A 17,298-nucleotide genomic window follows, 5' to 3' on the forward strand; every position below is an offset into this window, starting at 1 on the left:
TATTTACCTATTTTTTCTCTATTTATTTTCCAATTTTTTCTCTATTCATTTACTTTTTTCTATTTATTTACCTCTTTCTTTCTCTAATTTATACACCTATATTTTCTCTATTTATTTACCTGCTTTTCTCTATTTATTTACCTACTTTTTCTCTATTTATTTACCTCTTTTTTCTGTATTTATTTACCTACTTTGTTTTCTCTATTTCATTACCTATTTTTCTCTATTTATTTGCCTATTTTTTTTCTAAATTATTTACCTATTTTTCTCTATTTATTTACCTATTTTCTGTATTTATTTACCTCCATTGTATTCTCTACTTCATTACCTATTTTTCCCAATTTCTTTATCTATTTTTTTTCTCTAATTTATTTACAAATTATTTCTCTGTTTATTTACCTATTTTTTCCTCTAATTTATTTATCTATTTTCTTCTCTAATTTATTTACCTATTTTTTCTCTATTTATTTACCTCCTTTGTTTTCTCTATTTATTTACCATTTTTTTCCCTCTATTTATTTAACTATTTTTTTTAGTTAGCTATTTTTCTCTATTTATACACCTATTTTTTCTGTAGTTTATTTACCTCTTTTTTCTCTATTTATTTACCTGCTTTGTTTTCTCCATTTATTTACCTTTTTTTCCCTCTATTTATTTGACTATTTTTTTAATTAGCTATTTTTCTCTATTTATGCACCTATTTTTTCTCTAGTTTATTTACCTCTTTTTTCTGTATTTATTTACCTACTTTGTTTTCTCTACTTCATTAACTATTTTTCTGTTTATTTACCTATTTTTTCCTCTAATTTGTATACCTATTTTTTTATTTACCTTTTTTCCTTTGGTTTATTTACCTATTTTTCTCTATTGATACACCTATTTTTTCTCTACCTAATTTACCTATTTTTCTGTATTTATTTACCTACTTTTTTCTCTATTTATTTACCTCTTTTGTTTTATCTATTTATTTACCTATTTTTCTCTAGATAATTTACCTATTTTTTCTCTGTTTATTTACCTACTTTTTCTCTATTATATTTACCTACCTTTTCTCTATTTATTTACCTATTTTTCTCCATATATTTACCTATTTTTCTCTCTCATTTATACACCTATATTTTCTCTATTTATTTACCTGTTTTTCTCTATTTATTTACCTATTTTTCTCTAGTTATTTACCTCTTTTTTCTGTATTTATTTACCGACTTTGTTTTCTCTACTTCATTACCTATTTTTCTCTATTTATTTGCCTATTTTCTTCTCTAAATTATTTACCTATTTTTCTCTATATATTTACCTATTTTCTGTATTTATTTACCTCCTTTGTATTCTCTACTTCATTACCTATTTTTCCCAATTTCTTTATCTATTTTTTTCTCTAATTTATTTACAAATTATTTCTCTGTTTATTTACCTATTTTTTCCTCTAATTTATTTATCTATTTTTTCTCTAATTTATTTACCTATTTTTTCTCTATTTATTTACCTCCATTGTTTTCTCTATTTATTTACCTTTTTTTTCCTCTATTTATTTAACTATTTTTTTTAATTAGCTATTTTTCTCTATTTATACACCTATTTTTTCTCTAGTTTATTTACCTATTTTTTCTGTATTTATTTACCTACTTTGTTTTCTCTACTTCATTACCTATTTTTCTCTGTTTATTTACCTATTTTTTCCTCTAATTTATTTACATATTTTTTATTTACCTTTTTTTCTTTGGTTTATTTACCTATTTTTCTCTATTTATACACCTATTTTTTTCTAGCTAATTTACCTATTTTTCTGAATTTATTTACCTCTTTTGTTTTCTCTAATTATTTACCTCTTTTGTTTTCTCTATTTATTTGCCTATTTTTTTCTCTAAATTATTTACCTATTTTTCTCTATTTATTTACCTATTTTCTGTATTTATTTACCTCCTTTGTATTCTCTACTTCATTACCTATTTTTCCCAATTTCTTTATCTATTTTTTCCTCTAATTTATTTACCTATTTTTTATTTACCTTTTTTCCTTTGGTTTATTTACCTATTTTTCTCTAATTATAAACCTATTTTTTCTCTACCTAATTTACCTATTTTTCTGTATTTATTTACCTACTTTTTTCTCTATTTATTTACCTCTTTTGTTTTATCTATTTATTTACCTATTTTTCTCTAGATAATTTACCTATTTTTCTCTGTTTATTTACCTACTTTTTCTCTATTATATTTACCTACCTTTTCTCTATTTATTTACCTATTTTTCTCCATATATTTACCTATTTTTCTCTCTCATTTATTTACGTATTTTTCTCTGTTTATTTACCTATTTTTTCCTCTAATTTATTTACATATTTTTTATTTACCTTTTTTTCTTTGGTTTATTTACCTATTTTTCTCTATTTATACACCTATTTTTTTTCTAGCTAATTTACCTATTTTTCTGAATTTATTTACCTCTTTTGTTTTCTCTAATTATTTACCTCTTTTGTTTTCTCTATTTATTTACCTATTTTTCTCTAGATAATTTACCTATTTTTTCTATATTTATTTACCTACTTTTTCTCTATTTATTTACCTCCTTTGTTTTCTCTATTTATTTACCTTTTTTTTCCCTCTATTTATTTAACTATTTTTTTTAATTAGCTATTTTTCTCTATTTATACACCTATTTTTTCTCTAGTTTATATACCTATTTTTTCTGTATTTATTTACCTACTTTGTTTTCTCTACTTCATTACCTATTTTTCTCTGTTTATTTACCTATTTTTTCCTCTAATTTATTTACCTATTTTTTATTTACCTTTTTTCCTTTGGTTTATTTATCTATTTTTCTCTAATTATACACCTATTTTTTCTCTACCTAATTTACCTATTTTTCTGTATTTATTTACCTACTTTTTTCTCTATTTATTTACCTCTTTTGTTTTATCTATTTATTTACCTATTTTTCTCTAGATAATTTACCTATTTTTTCTGTGTTTATTTACCTACTTTTTCTCTATTATATTTACCTACCTTTTCTCTATTTATTTACCTATTTTTCTCCATATATTTACCTATTTATCTCTCTCATTTATTTACGTATTTTTCTCTGTTTATTTACCTATTTTTTCCTCTAATTTATTTACATATTTTTTATTTACCTTTTTTTCTTTGGTTTATTTACCTATTTTTGTCTATTTATACACCTATTTTTTCTCTAGCTAATTTACCTATTTTTCTGTATTTATTTACCTCTTTTGTTTTCTCTAATTATTTACCTCTTTTGTTTTCTCTATTTATTTACCTATTTTTCTCTAGATAATTTACCTATTTTTTCTATATTTATTTACCTATTTTTTCTCTATTTATTTTCCAATTTTTTCTCTATTCATTTACTTTTTACTATTTATTTACCTCTTTCTTTCTCTAATTTATACACCTATATTTTCTCTATTTATTTACCTGTTTTTCTCTATTTATTTACCTATTTTTTCTCTAGTTATTTACCTCTTTTTTCTGTATTTATTTACCTACTTTGTTTTCTCTATTTCATTACCTATTTTTCTCTATTTATTTGCCTATTTTTTTTCTAAATTATTTACCTATTTTTCTCTATTTATTTACCTATTTTCTGTATTTATTTACCTCCTTTGTATTCTCTACTTCATTACCTATTTTTCCCAATTTCTTTATCTATTTTTTTCTCTAATTTATTTACCTATTTTTTCTCTACTTATTTACCTCCTTTGTTTTCTCTATTTATTTACCTTTTTTTTCCTCTATTTATTTAACTATTTTTTTTAATTAGCTATTTTTCTCTATTTATACACCTATTTTTTCTCTAGTTTATTTACCTATTTTTTCTGTATTTATTTACCTACTTTGTTTTCTCTACTTCATTACCTATTTTTCTCTGTTTATTTACCTATTTTTTCCTCTAATTTATTTACCTATTTTTTACTTACCTTTTTTCCTTTGGTTTATTTATCTATTTTTCTCTAATTATACACCTATTTTTTCTCTACCTAATTTACCTATTTTTCTGTATTTATTTACCTACTTTTTTCTCTATTTATTTACCTCTTTTGTTTTATCTATTTATTTACGTATTTTTCTCTAGATAATTTACCTATTTTTTCTCTGTTTATTTACCTACTTTTTCTCTATTATATTTACCTACCTTTTCTCTATTTATTTACCTATTTTTCTCCATATATTTACCTATTTTTCTCTCTCATTTATTTACGTATTTTTCTCTGTTTATTTACCTATTTTTTCCTCTAATTTATTTACATATTTTTTATTTACCTTTTTTTCTTTGGTTTATTTACCTATTTTTCTCTATTTATACACCTATTTTTTTTCTAGCTAATTTACCTATTTTTCTGAATTTATTTACCTCTTTTGTATTCTCTAATTATTTACCTCTTTTGTTTTCTCTATTTATTTACCTATTTTTCTCTAGATAATTTACCTATTTTTTCTATATTTATTTACCTATTTTTTCTCTATTTATTTACCTCCTTTGTTTTCTCTATTTATTTACCTTTTTTTCCCTCTATTTATTTAACAATTTTTTTTAATTAGCTATTTTTCTCTATTTATACACCTATTTTTTCTCTAGTTTATTTACCTCTTTTTTCTGTATTTATTTACCTACTTTGTATTCTCTACTTCATTACCTATTTTTCTCTGTTTATTTACCTATTTTTTCCTCTAATTTATTTACATGTTTTTTATTTACCTTTTTTTCTTTGGTTTATTTACCTATTTTTCTCTATTTATACACCTATTTTTTCTCTAGCTAATTTACCTATTTTTCTGTATTTATTTACCTCTTTTGTTTTCTCTAATTATTTACCTCTTTTGTTTTCTCTATTTATTTACCTACTTTTTCTCTAGATAATTTACCTATTTTTTCTATATTTATTTACCTATTTTTTCTCTATTTATTTTCCAATTTTTTCTCTATTCATTTACTTTTTTCTATTTATTTACCTCTTTCTTTCTCTAATTTATACACCTATATTTTCTCTATTTATTTACCTGTTTTTCTCTATTTATTTACCTATTTTTCTCTAGTTATTTACCTCTTTTTTCTGTATTTATTTACCTACTTTGTTTTCTCTATTTCATTACCTATTTTTCTCTATTTATTTGCCTATTTTTTTTCTAAATTATTTACCTATTTTTCTCTATTTATTTACCTATTTTCTGTATTTATTTACCTCCTTTGTATTCTCTACTTCATTACCTATTTTTCCCAATTTCTTTATCTATTTTTTTATCTAATTTATTTACCTATTTTTTCTCTACTTATTTACCTCCTTTGTTTTCTCTATTTATTTACCTTTTTTTCCCTCTATTTATTTAACTATTTTTTTTAATTAGCTATTTTTCTCTATTTATACACCTATTTTTTCTCTAGTTTATTTACCTATTTTTTCTGTATTTATTTACCTACTTTGTTTTCTCTACTTCATTACCTATTTTTCTCTGTTTATTTACCTATTTTTTCCTCTAATTTATTTACCAATTTTTTATTTACCTTTTTTCCTTTGGTTTATTTATCTATTTTTCTCTAATTATACACCTATTTTTTCTCTACCTAATTTACCTATTTTTCTGTATTTATTTACCTACTTTTTTCTCTATTTATTTACCTCTTTTGTTTTATCTATTTATTTACGTATATTTCTCTAGATAATTTACCTATTTTTTCTCTGTTTATTTACCTACTTTTTCTCTATTATATTTACCTACCTTTTCTCTATTTATTTACCTATTTTTCTCCATATATTTACCTATTTTTCTCTCTCATTTATTTACGTATTTTTCTCTGTTTATTTACCTATTTTTTCCTCTAATTTATTTACATGTTTTTTATTTACCTTTTTATCTTTGGTTTATTTACCTATTTTTCTCTATTTATACACCTATTTTTTCTCTAGCTAATTTACCTATTTTTCTGTATTTATTTACCTCTTTTGTTTTCTCTAATTATTTACCTCTTTTGTTTTCTCTGTTTATTTACCTATTTTTTTCTCTAACTTATTTACCTATTTTTTCTCTATTTATTTACCTCCTTTGTTTTCTCTGTTTATTTACCTTTTTTCCCACTATTTATTTAACTATTTTTTTTAATTAGCTATTTTTCTCTATTTATACACCTATTTTTTCTCTAGTTTATTTACCTCTTTTTTCTGTATTTATTTACCTACTTTGTTTTCTCTACTTCATTACCTATTTTTCTCTGTTTATTTACCTATTTTTTCCTCTAATTTATTTACATGTTTTTTATTTACCTTTTTTTCTTTGGTTTATTTACCTATTTTTCTCTATTTATACACCTATTTTTTCTCTAGCTAATTTACCTATTTTTCTGTATTTATTTACCTCTTTTGTTTTCTCTAATTATTTACCTCTTTTGTTTTCTCTATTTATTTACCTATTTTTTCTCTAGATAATTTACCTATTTTTTCTATATTTATTTACCTATTTTTTCTCTATTTATTTTCCAATTTTTTCTCTATTCATTTACTTTTTTCTATTTATTTACCTCTTTCTTTCTCTAATTTATACACCTATATTTTCTCTATTTATTTACCTGTTTTTCTCTATTTATTTACCTATTTTTTCTCTAGTTATTTACCTCTTTTTTCTGTATTTATTTACCTACTTTGTTTTCTCTATTTCATTACCTATTTTTCTCTATTTATTTGCCTATTTTTTTTCTAAATTATTTACCTATTTTTCTCTATTTATTTACCTATTTTTCTCTATTTATTTACCTATTTTCTGTATTTATTTACCTCCTTTGTATTCTCTACTTCATTACCTATTTTTCCCAATTTCTTTATCTATTTTTTTCTCTAATTTATTTACCTATTTTTTCTCTACTTATTTACCTCCTTTGTTTTCTCTATTTATTTACCTTTTTTTTCCTCTATTTATTTAACTATTTTTTTTAATTAGCTATTTTTCTCTATTTATACACCTATTTTTTCTCTAGTTTATTTACCTATTTTTTCTGTATTTATTTACCTACTTTGTTTTCTCTACTTCATTACCTATTTTTCTCTGTTTATTTACCTATTTTTTCCTCTAATTTATTTACCTATTTTTTATTTACCTTTTTTCCTTTGGTTTATTTATCTATTTTTCTCTAATTATACACCTATTTTTTCTCTACCTAATTTACCTATTTTTCTGTATTTATTTACCTACTTTTTTCTCTATTTATTTACCTCTTTTGTTTTATCTATTTATTTACCTATTTTTCTCTAGATAATTTACCTATTTTTTCTCTGTTTATTTACCTACTTTTTCTCTATTATATTTACCTACCTTTTCTCTATTTATTTACCTATTTTTCTCCATATATTTACCTATTTTTCTCTCTCATTTATTTACGTATTTTTCTCTGTTTATTTACCTATTTTTTCCTCTAATTTATTTACATATTTTTTATTTACCTTTTTTTCTTTGGTTTATTTACCTATTTTTCTCTATTTATACACCTATTTTTTTCTAGCTAATTTACCTATTTTTCTGAATTTATTTACCTCTTTTGTTTTCTCTAATTATTTACCTCTTTTGTTTTCTCTATTTATTTACCTATTTTTTCTCTAGATAATTTACCTATTTTTTCTATATTTATTTACCTATTTTTTCTCTATTTATTTTCCAATTTTTTCTCTATTCATTTACTTTTTTCTATTTATTTACCTCTTTCTTTCTCTAATTTATACACCTATATTTTCTCTATTTATTTACCTGTTTTTCTCTATTTATTTACCTATTTTTTCTCTAGTTATTTACCTCTTTTTTCTGTATTTATTTACCTACTTTGTTTTCTCTACTTCATTACCTATTTTTCTCTATTTATTTGCCTATTTTTTTCTCTAAATTATTTACCTAATTTTCTCTATTTATTTACCTATTTTCTGTATTTATTTACCTCCTTTGTATTCTCTACTTCATTACCTATTTTTCCCAATTTCTTTATCTATTTTTTTCTCTAATTTATTTACAAATTATTTCTCCGTTTATTTACCTATTTTTTTCTTTAATTTATTAACCTATTTTTTCTCTATTTATTTACCTCCTTTGTTTTCTCTATTTATTTACCTTTTTTCCCTCTATTTATTTAACTATTTTTTTTAATTGGCTATTTTTCTCTATTTATACACCTATTTTTTCTCTAGTTTATTTACCTCTTTTTTCTGTATTTATTTACCTACTTTGTTTTCTCTACATCATTACCTATTTTTCTCTGTTTATTTACCTATTTTTTCCTCTAAATTATTTACCTATTTTTTATTTACCTTTTTTCCTTTGGTTTATTTATCTATTTTTCTCTAATTATACACCTATTTTTTCTCTACCTAATTTACCTATTTTTCTGTATTTATTTACCTACTTTTTTCTCTATTTATTTACCTCTTTTGTTTTATCTATTTATTTACCTATTTTTCTCTAGATAATTTACCTATTTTTTCTCTGTTTATTTACCTACTTTTTCTCTATTATATTTACCTACCTTTTCTCTATTTATTTACCTATTTTTCTCCATATATTTACCTATTTTTCTCTGTTTCATTTACCTATTTTTCCTATTTATTTACCTATTTATTCTCTTTTTATTTACCTATTTTTCTCTATTTATTTACCTATTTTTTTCTCTAGATATTTACCTATTTTTCTGTATTTATTTACCTCTTTGTTTCTCTAATTATTTACCTATTTTTCTCTATTTATTTACCTTTTTTTCCTTTGATTTATTTAGCTATTTAATTAACACCTATTTTATCTCAGATATTTACCTATTTTTCTCTATTTATTTACTTTTTTTCTGCTATTTGTTTACCTCTTTTATTTTCTCTACTTATTTACCTATTTTTCTCTGTTTATTTACCTATTTTTTCCTCTAATTTATTTACCTATTTTTTCTCTTTTTATTTACCTATTTTATTTTTTCCTCTAATTTATTTACCTATTTTTTATTTACCTTTTTTCCTTTGGTTTATTTAACTATTTTTCTCTAATTATACACCTATTTTTTCTCTACCTAATTTACCTATTTTTCTGTATTTATTACCTACTTTTTTCTCTATTTATTTACCTATTTTTCGCTAGATAATTTACCTATTTTTTCTCTGTTTATTTACCTACTTTTTTCTCTATTATATTTACCTACTTTTCTCTATTTATTTACCTATTTTTCTCCATATATTTACCTATTTATCTCTCTCATTTATTTACGTATTTTTCTCTGTTTATTTACCTATTTTTTCCTCTAATTTATTTACATATTTTTTATTTACCTTTTTTTCTTTGGTTTATTTACCTATTTTTCTCTATTTATACACCTATTTTTTCTCTAGCTAATTTACCTATTTTTTCTGTATTTATTTACCTCTTTTGTTTTCTCTAATTATTTACTCTTTTGTTTTCTCTATTTATTTACCTATTTTTTCTCTAGATAATTTACCTATTTTTTCTATATTTATTTACCTATTTTTTCTCTATTTATTTTCCAATTTTTCTCTACTCATTTACTTTTTTCTATTTATTTACCTCTTTCTTTCTCTAATTTATACACCTATATTTTCTCTATCTATTTACCTGTTTTTCTCTATTTATTTACCTTTTTTTCTCTAGTTATTTACCTCTTTTTTCGGTTATTTATTTACCTACTTTGTTTTCTCTATTTCATTACCTATTTTTCTCTATTTATTTGCCTATTTTTTCTAAATATTTACCTATTTTTCTCTATTTATTTACCTATTGTCTGTATTTATTTACCTTCTTTGTTCTCTACTTCATTACCTATTTTTCCCAATTTCTTTATCTATTTTTTCTCTAATTTATTTACAAATTATTTCTCTATTTATTTACCTCCTTTGTTTTCTCTATTTATTACCCTTTTTTTCCCTCTATTTATTTAACTATTTTTTTAATTAGCTATTTTTCTCTTATTTATACACCTATTTTTTCTCTAGTTTATTTACCTCTTTTTCTGTATTTATTTACCTACTTTGTTTTCTCTACTTCATTACCTATTTTTCTCTGTTTATTTACCTATTTTTTTCTTTAATTTATTTACCTATTTTTTATTTACCTTTTTTCTTTGTTTATTTATCTATTTTTCTCTAATTTACACCTATTTTTCTCTACCTAATTTACCTATTTTTCTGTATTTATTTACCTACTTTTTCTCTATTTATTTACCTCTTTTTTTTTATCTATTTATTTACCTATTTTTCTCTAGATAATTTACCTATTTTTCTCTGTTTATTTTACCTACATTTTTCTCTATTATATTTACCTACCTTTTCTCTATTTATTTACCTATTTTTCTCCATATATTTTACCTATTTTTTCTCTCTCATTTATTTACGTATTTATCTCTGTTTATTTACCTATTTTTTCCTCTAATTTATTTACATATTTTTTATTTACCTTTTTTTCTTTGGTTTATTTACCTATTTTTCTCTATTTATACACCTATTTTTTTCTAGCTAATTTACCTATTTTTCTGAATTTATTTACCTCCTTTGTTTTCTCTAATTATTTACCTCCTTTGTTTTCTCTATTTATTTACCTTTTTTTCCCTCTATTTATTTAACTATTTTTTTTATTAGCTATTTTTCTCTATTTATACACCTATTTTTTCTCTAGTTTATTTACCTCTTTTTTCTGTATTTTTTTACCTACTTTGTTTTCTCTACTTCATTACCTATTTTTCTCTGTTTATTTACCTATTTTTTTCTTTAATTTATTTACCTATTTTTTATTTACCTTTTTTCCTTTGGTTTATTTATCTATTTTTCTCTAATTATACACCTATTTTTTCTCTACCTAATTTACCTATTTTTCTGTATTTATTTACCTACTTTTTTCTCTATTTATTTACCTCTTTTGTTTTATCTATTTATTTACCTATTTTTCTCTAGATAATTTACCTATTTTTTCTCTGTTTATTTACCTACTTTTTCTCTATTATATTTACCTACCTTTTCTCTATTTATTTACCTATTTTTCTCCATATATTTACCTATTTATCTCTCTCATTTATTTACGTATTTTCTCTGTTTATTTACCTATTTTTTCCTCTAATTTATTTACCTATTTTTTATTTACCTTTTTTCCTTTGGTTTATTTAACTATTTTTCTCTATTATACACCTATTTTTCTCTACCCAATTTACCTATTTTTCTGTATTTATTTACCTACTTTTTTCTCTATTTATTTACCTATTTTTCGCTAGATAATTTACCTATTTTTTCTCTGTTTATTTACCTACTTTTTCTCTATTATATTTACCTACCTTTTCTCTATTTATTTACCTATTTTTCTCCATATATTTACCTATTTATCTCTCTCATTTATTTACGTATTTTTCTCTGTTTATTTACCTATTTTTTCCTCTAATTTATTTACATATTTTTTATTTACCTTTTTTTCTTTGGTTTATTTACCTATTTTTCTCTATTTATACACCTATTTTTTCTCTAGCTAATTTACCTATTTTTCTGTATTTATTTACCTCTTTTGTTTTCTCTAATTATTTACCTCTTTTGTTTTCTCTATTTATTTACTATTTTTTTCTCTAGATAATTTACCTATTTTTTCTATATTTATTTACCTATTTTTCTCTATTTATTTTCCAATTTTTTCTCTACTCATTTACTTTTTTCTATTTATTTACCTCTTTCTTTCTCTAATTTATACACCTATATTTTCTCTATTTATTTACCTGTTTTTCTCTATTTATTTACCTTTTTTTTCTCTAGTTATTTACCTCTTTTTCTGTATTTATTTACCTACTTTGTTTTCTCTATTTCATTACCTATTTTTCTCTATTTATTTGCCTATTTTTTTCTAAATTATTTACCTATTTTTCTCTATTTATTTAACTATTGTCTGTATTTATTTACCTCCTTTGTATTCTCTACTTCATTACCTATTTTTCCCAATTTCTTTATCTATTTTTTCTCTAATTTATTTACAAATTATTTCTCTATTTATTTACCTCCTTTGTTTTCTCTATTTATTTACCTTTTTTTCCCTCTATTTATTTAACTATTTTTTTAATTAGCTATTTTTCTCTATTTATACACCTATATTTTCTCTAGTTTATTTACCTCTTTTTTCTGTATTTATTTACCTACTTTGTTTTCTCTACTTCATTACCTATTTTTCTCTGTTATTTACCTATTTTTCCTCTAATTTATTTACCTATTTTTTATTTACCTTTTTTCCTTTGGTTTATTTACCTATTTATCTCTATGTATACACCTATTTTTTCTCCAGATAATTTACCTATTTTTCTCTATTTATTTTCCTATTTTTCTGTATTTGTTTACCTCTTTTGTTTTCTCTCTTTATTTACCTATTTTTCTCTATTATTTACCTATTTTTTCTCTAGTTATTTACCTCTTTTTTTCTGTATTTATTTACCTACTTTGTTTTCTCTACTTCATTTCCTATTTTTCTCTATTTATTTGCCTATTTTTTCTCTAAATTATTTACCTATTTTTACTCTATTTATTTACCTCCTTTGTTTTCTCTATTTATTTACTTTTTCCCCTCTATTTATTTACCTATTTTTTTAATTAGCTATTTTTCTCTATTTATACACCTATTTTTTCTCTAGTTTATTTATCTCTTTTTTCTGTATTTATTTACCTACTTTGTTTTCTCTACTTCATTAACTATTTTTCTCTGTTTATTTACCTATTTTTCCTGTAATTTATTTACCTATTTTTTATTTACCTTTTTTCCTTTGGTTTATTTACCTATTTTTCGCTATTTATACACCTATTTTTCTCTACCTAATTTACCTAATTTTCTGTATTTATTTACCTATTTTTTTCTCTATTTATTTGCCTCTTTTGTTTTCTCTATTTATTTATCTATTTTTCTCTAGATAATTTACCTATTTTTTCTCTATTTTATTTACCTGTTTTTTCTCTGTTTATTTACCTATTTTTCCTTCTAATTTATATACCTATTTTTTTATTTACCTTTTTTTCTTTGATTTATTTAGCTATTTATCTCTATGTATACACCTATTTTTTCTCCAGATAATTTACCTATTTTTCTCTATTTATTTTCCTATTTTTTCTCTATTTGTTTACCTCTTTTGTTTTCTCTACTTATTTACGTATTTTTCTCTGTTTATTTACCTATTTTTCCCTATTTCATTTACCTATTTTTTCTCTATTTATTTACCTCTTTTCTTTCCTCTATTTATTTACCTATTTTTCTCTAGATAATTTACCTGTTTTTTCTCTACTTATTTACCTATTTTTTCTCTGTTTATTTACCTATTTTTTCCTCTAATTTATATACCTATTTTTTTATTTACCTTTTTTCCTTTGGTTTATTTACCTGTTTTTCTCTATTATTTACCTATTTTTTCTCTATTTATTTACCTCTTTTGTTTTCCTCTATTAATTTACCTATTTTTTCTCTAGTTATTTACCTCTTTTTTCTGTATTTATTTACCTACTTTGTTTTCTCTAATTTCATTACCTATTTTTTTATTTACCTTTTTTCCTTTGGTTTATTTACCTATTCTTCTCTATTTATACACCTATTTTTTCTCCTACCTAATTTACCTATTTTTCTCTATTTATTTCCCTATTTTTCTCTATTTATTTATCTCTTTTGTTTTCTCTATTTATTTTCCTATTTTTTCTCTATATATTTACCTTTTTTTTCTCTCATTTATTTACCTATTTTTGCTCTGTTTAGTTACCTATTTTTTCCTCTAATTTATTTAGCTATTTTTTATTTACCTTTTTTTCCTTGATTTATTTAGCCATTTTTCTGTATTTATACACTTATTTTTTCTCTAGTTTATTTACCTATTTTTTATCTATTTATTTACCTATTTTTCTCTACTTATTTACCTCTTTTTTCCCTATTTATTTACCTATTTTTACTCTATTCATTTACCTCCTTTGTTTTCTCTATTTATTTACCTTTTTTCCCTCTATTTATTTACCTATTTTTTTAATTAGCTATTTTTCTCTATTTATACTCCTATTTTTCTCTAGTTTATTTATCTCTTTTTCTGTATTTATTTACCTACTTTGTTTTCTCTACTTCATTAACTATTTTTCTCTGTTTATTTACCTATTGTTTCCTCTAATTTATTTACCTATTTTTATTTACCTTTTTTCCTTTGGTTTATTTACCTATTTTTCTCTATTTATACACCTATTCTTCTCTACCTAATTTACCTATTTTTCTGAATTTATTTTACCTATTTTTCTCTATTTATTTACCTCTTTTGTTTTCTCTATATAATTTACCTATTTTTTTCTCTCATTTATTTACCTATTTTTGCTCGGTTTAGTTACCTATTTTTTCCTATAATTTATATACCTATTTTTTTATTTACCTTTTTTCCTTTGGTGTATTTACCTATTTTTCTCTATTTATACACCTATTTTTTCTCCAGATAATTTACCTATTTTTCTCTATTTATTTACCTATTTTTCTCTAGATAATTTACCTATTTTTTCTCTGTTTATTTACCTACTTTTTCTGTATTATATTTACCTACCTTTTCTCTATTTATTTACCTATTTTTCTCCATATATTTACCTATTTATCTCTCTCATTTATTTACGTATTTTTCTCTGTTTATTTACCTATTTTTTCCTCTAATTTATTTACATATTTTTTATTTACCTTTTTTTCTTTGTTTATTTACCTATTTTTCTCTATTTATACACCTATTTTTTCTCTAGCTAATTTACCTATTTTTCTGTATTTATTTACCTCTTTTGTTTTTCTCTAATTATTACCTCTTTTGTTTTCTCTATTTATTTACCTATTTTTTCTCTAGATAATTTACCTATTTTTTCTATATTTATTTACCTATTTTTTCTCTATTTATTTTCCAATTTTTTCTCTACTCATTTACTTTTTTCTATTTATTTACCTCTTTCTTTCTCTAATTTATACACCTATATTTTCTCTATTTATTTACCTGTTTTTCTCTATTTATTTACCTTTTTTTTCTCTAGTTATTTACCTCTTTTTCTGTATTTATTTACCTACTTTGTTTTCTCTATTTTCATTACCTATTTTTCTCTATTTATTTGCCTATTTTTTTCTAAATTATTTACCTATTTTTCTCTATTTATTTAACTATTGTCTGTATTTATTTACCTCCTTTGTATTCTCTACTTCATTACCTATTTTTCCCATTTCTTTATCTATTTTTTCTCTAATTTATTTACAAATTATTTCTCTATTTATTTACCTCCTTTGTTTTCTCTATTTTATTTACCTTTTTTCCCTCTATTTATTTAATATTTTTTATAATTAGCTATTTTTCTCTATTTATACACCTATATTTTCTCTAGTTTATTTACCTCTTTTTTCTGTATTTATTTACCTACTTTGTTTTCTCTACTTCATTACCTGTTTTCTCTACTTCATTACCTATTTTTCTCTGTTTATTTACCTATTTTTCTCTGTTTATTTACCTATTTTTTCCTCTAATTTATTTACCTATTTTTTATTTACCTTTTTTCCTTTGGTTTATTTACCTATTTATCTCTATGTATACACCTATTTTTTCTCCAGATAATTTACCTATTTTTTCTCTATTTTTTTTCCTATTTTTTCTGTATTTGTTTACCTCTTTTGTTTTCTCTATTTATTTACCTATTTTTCTCTATTTATTTACCTATTTTTTCTCTAGTTATTTACCTCTTTTTTCTGTATTTATTTACCTACTTTGTTTTCTCTACTTCATTTCCTATTTTTCTCTATTTATTTGCCTATTTTTTTCTCTAAATTATTTACCTATTTTTACTCTATTTATTTACCTCCTTTGTTTTCTCTATTTATTTACCTTTTTTCCCCTCTATTTATTTACCTATTTTTTTAATTAGCTATTTTTCTCTATTTATACACCTATTTTTTCTCTAGTTTATTTATCTCTTTTTTCTGTATTTATTTACCTACTTTGTTTTCTCTACTTCATTAACTATTTTTCTCTGTTTATTTACCTATTTTTTCCTGTAATTTATTTACCTATTTTTTATTTACCTTTTTTCCTTTGGTTTATTTACCTATTTTTCGCTATTTATACACCTATTTTTCTCTACCTAATTTACCTAATTTTCTGTATTTATTTACCTATTTTTTTCTGTATTTATTTGCCTCTTTTGTTTTCTCTATTTATTTACCTATTTTTCTCTAGATAATTTACCTATTTTTTCTCTATTTATTTACCTGTTTTTCTCTGTTTATTTACCTATTTTTCCCTCTAATTTATATACCTATTTTTTTATTTACCTTTTTTTCTTTGATTTATTTAGCTATTTATCTCTATGTATACACCTATTTTTTCTCCAGATAATTTACCTATTTTTCTCTATTTATTTTCCTATTTTTTCTCTATTTGTTTACCTCTTTTGTTTTCTCTACTTATTTACGTATTTTTCTCTGTTTATTTACCTATTTTTCCCTATTTCATTTACCTATTTTTTCTCTATTTATTTACCTCTTTTGTTTCCTCTATTTATTTACCTATTTTTCTCTAGATAATTTACCTGTTTTTTCTCTACTTATTTACCTATTTTTCTCTGTTTATTTACCTATTTTTTCCTCTAATTTATATACCCATTTTTTTATTTACCTTTTTTCCTTTGGTTTATTTACCTGTTTTTCTCTATTTATTTACCTATTTTTTCTCTAGTTATTTACCTATTTTTTCTCTAGTTATTTACCTATTTTTTCTCTCATTTATTTACCTATTTTTTCTCTATTTATTTACCTATTTTTTCCTTTAATTTATTTACCTATTGTTTTATTTACCTTTTTTCTTTGATTTATTTAGCTATTTATCTATATTTATACACCTATTTTTTATTTACCTTTTTTCCTTTGGTTTTTTTACCTATTTTTCTCTATTTATACACCTATTTTTTCTCTATCTAATTTACCTATTTTTCTCTATTTATTTCCCTATTTTTTCTCTATTTATTTACCTCTTTTGTTTTCTCTATTTATTTACCTATTTTTTCTCTAGTTATTTACCTCTTTTTTCTGTATTTATTTACCTACTTTGTTTTCTCTAATTTCATTACCTATTTTTTTATTTACCTTTTTTCCTTTGGTTTATTTACCTATTCTTCTCTATTTATACACCTATTTTTTCTCTACCTAATTTACCTATTTTTCTCTATTTATTTCCCTATTTTTTCTCTATTTATTTACCTCTTTTGTTTTCTCTATTTATTTTCCTATTTTTTCTCTATATATTTACCTTTTTTTCTCTCATTTATTTACCTAT

The 17,298-nt window shown here is 21.5% G+C and overlaps 2 long non-coding RNA genes across 2 annotated transcripts; both read right to left on the reverse strand.

Annotated features, from left to right (window-relative positions):
* Positions 1-475: 475 nt before the first annotated feature.
* On the reverse strand, positions 476-3,359 carry LOC143378107 (uncharacterized). The gene is made up of 2 exons (XR_013087511.1): positions 1,671-3,359; positions 476-1,414 (listed from the first exon to the last, which is right to left on the reverse strand). It is a non-coding gene; the product is annotated as an uncharacterized LOC143378107 (long non-coding RNA).
* Positions 3,360-5,817: 2,458 nt separating this feature from the next.
* LOC143378105 (uncharacterized) lies at positions 5,818-17,292 on the reverse strand. Its single transcript, XR_013087509.1, has 3 exons — positions 16,710-17,292; positions 7,698-7,767; positions 5,818-7,534 (listed from the first exon to the last, which is right to left on the reverse strand). It is a non-coding gene; the product is annotated as an uncharacterized LOC143378105 (long non-coding RNA).
* Positions 17,293-17,298: the final 6 nt, after the last annotated feature.

Source organism: Andrena cerasifolii, unplaced genomic scaffold (assembly GCF_050908995.1).
Source record: "Andrena cerasifolii isolate SP2316 unplaced genomic scaffold, iyAndCera1_principal scaffold0287, whole genome shotgun sequence".
NCBI lineage: Eukaryota > Metazoa > Arthropoda > Insecta > Hymenoptera > Andrenidae > Andrena > Andrena cerasifolii.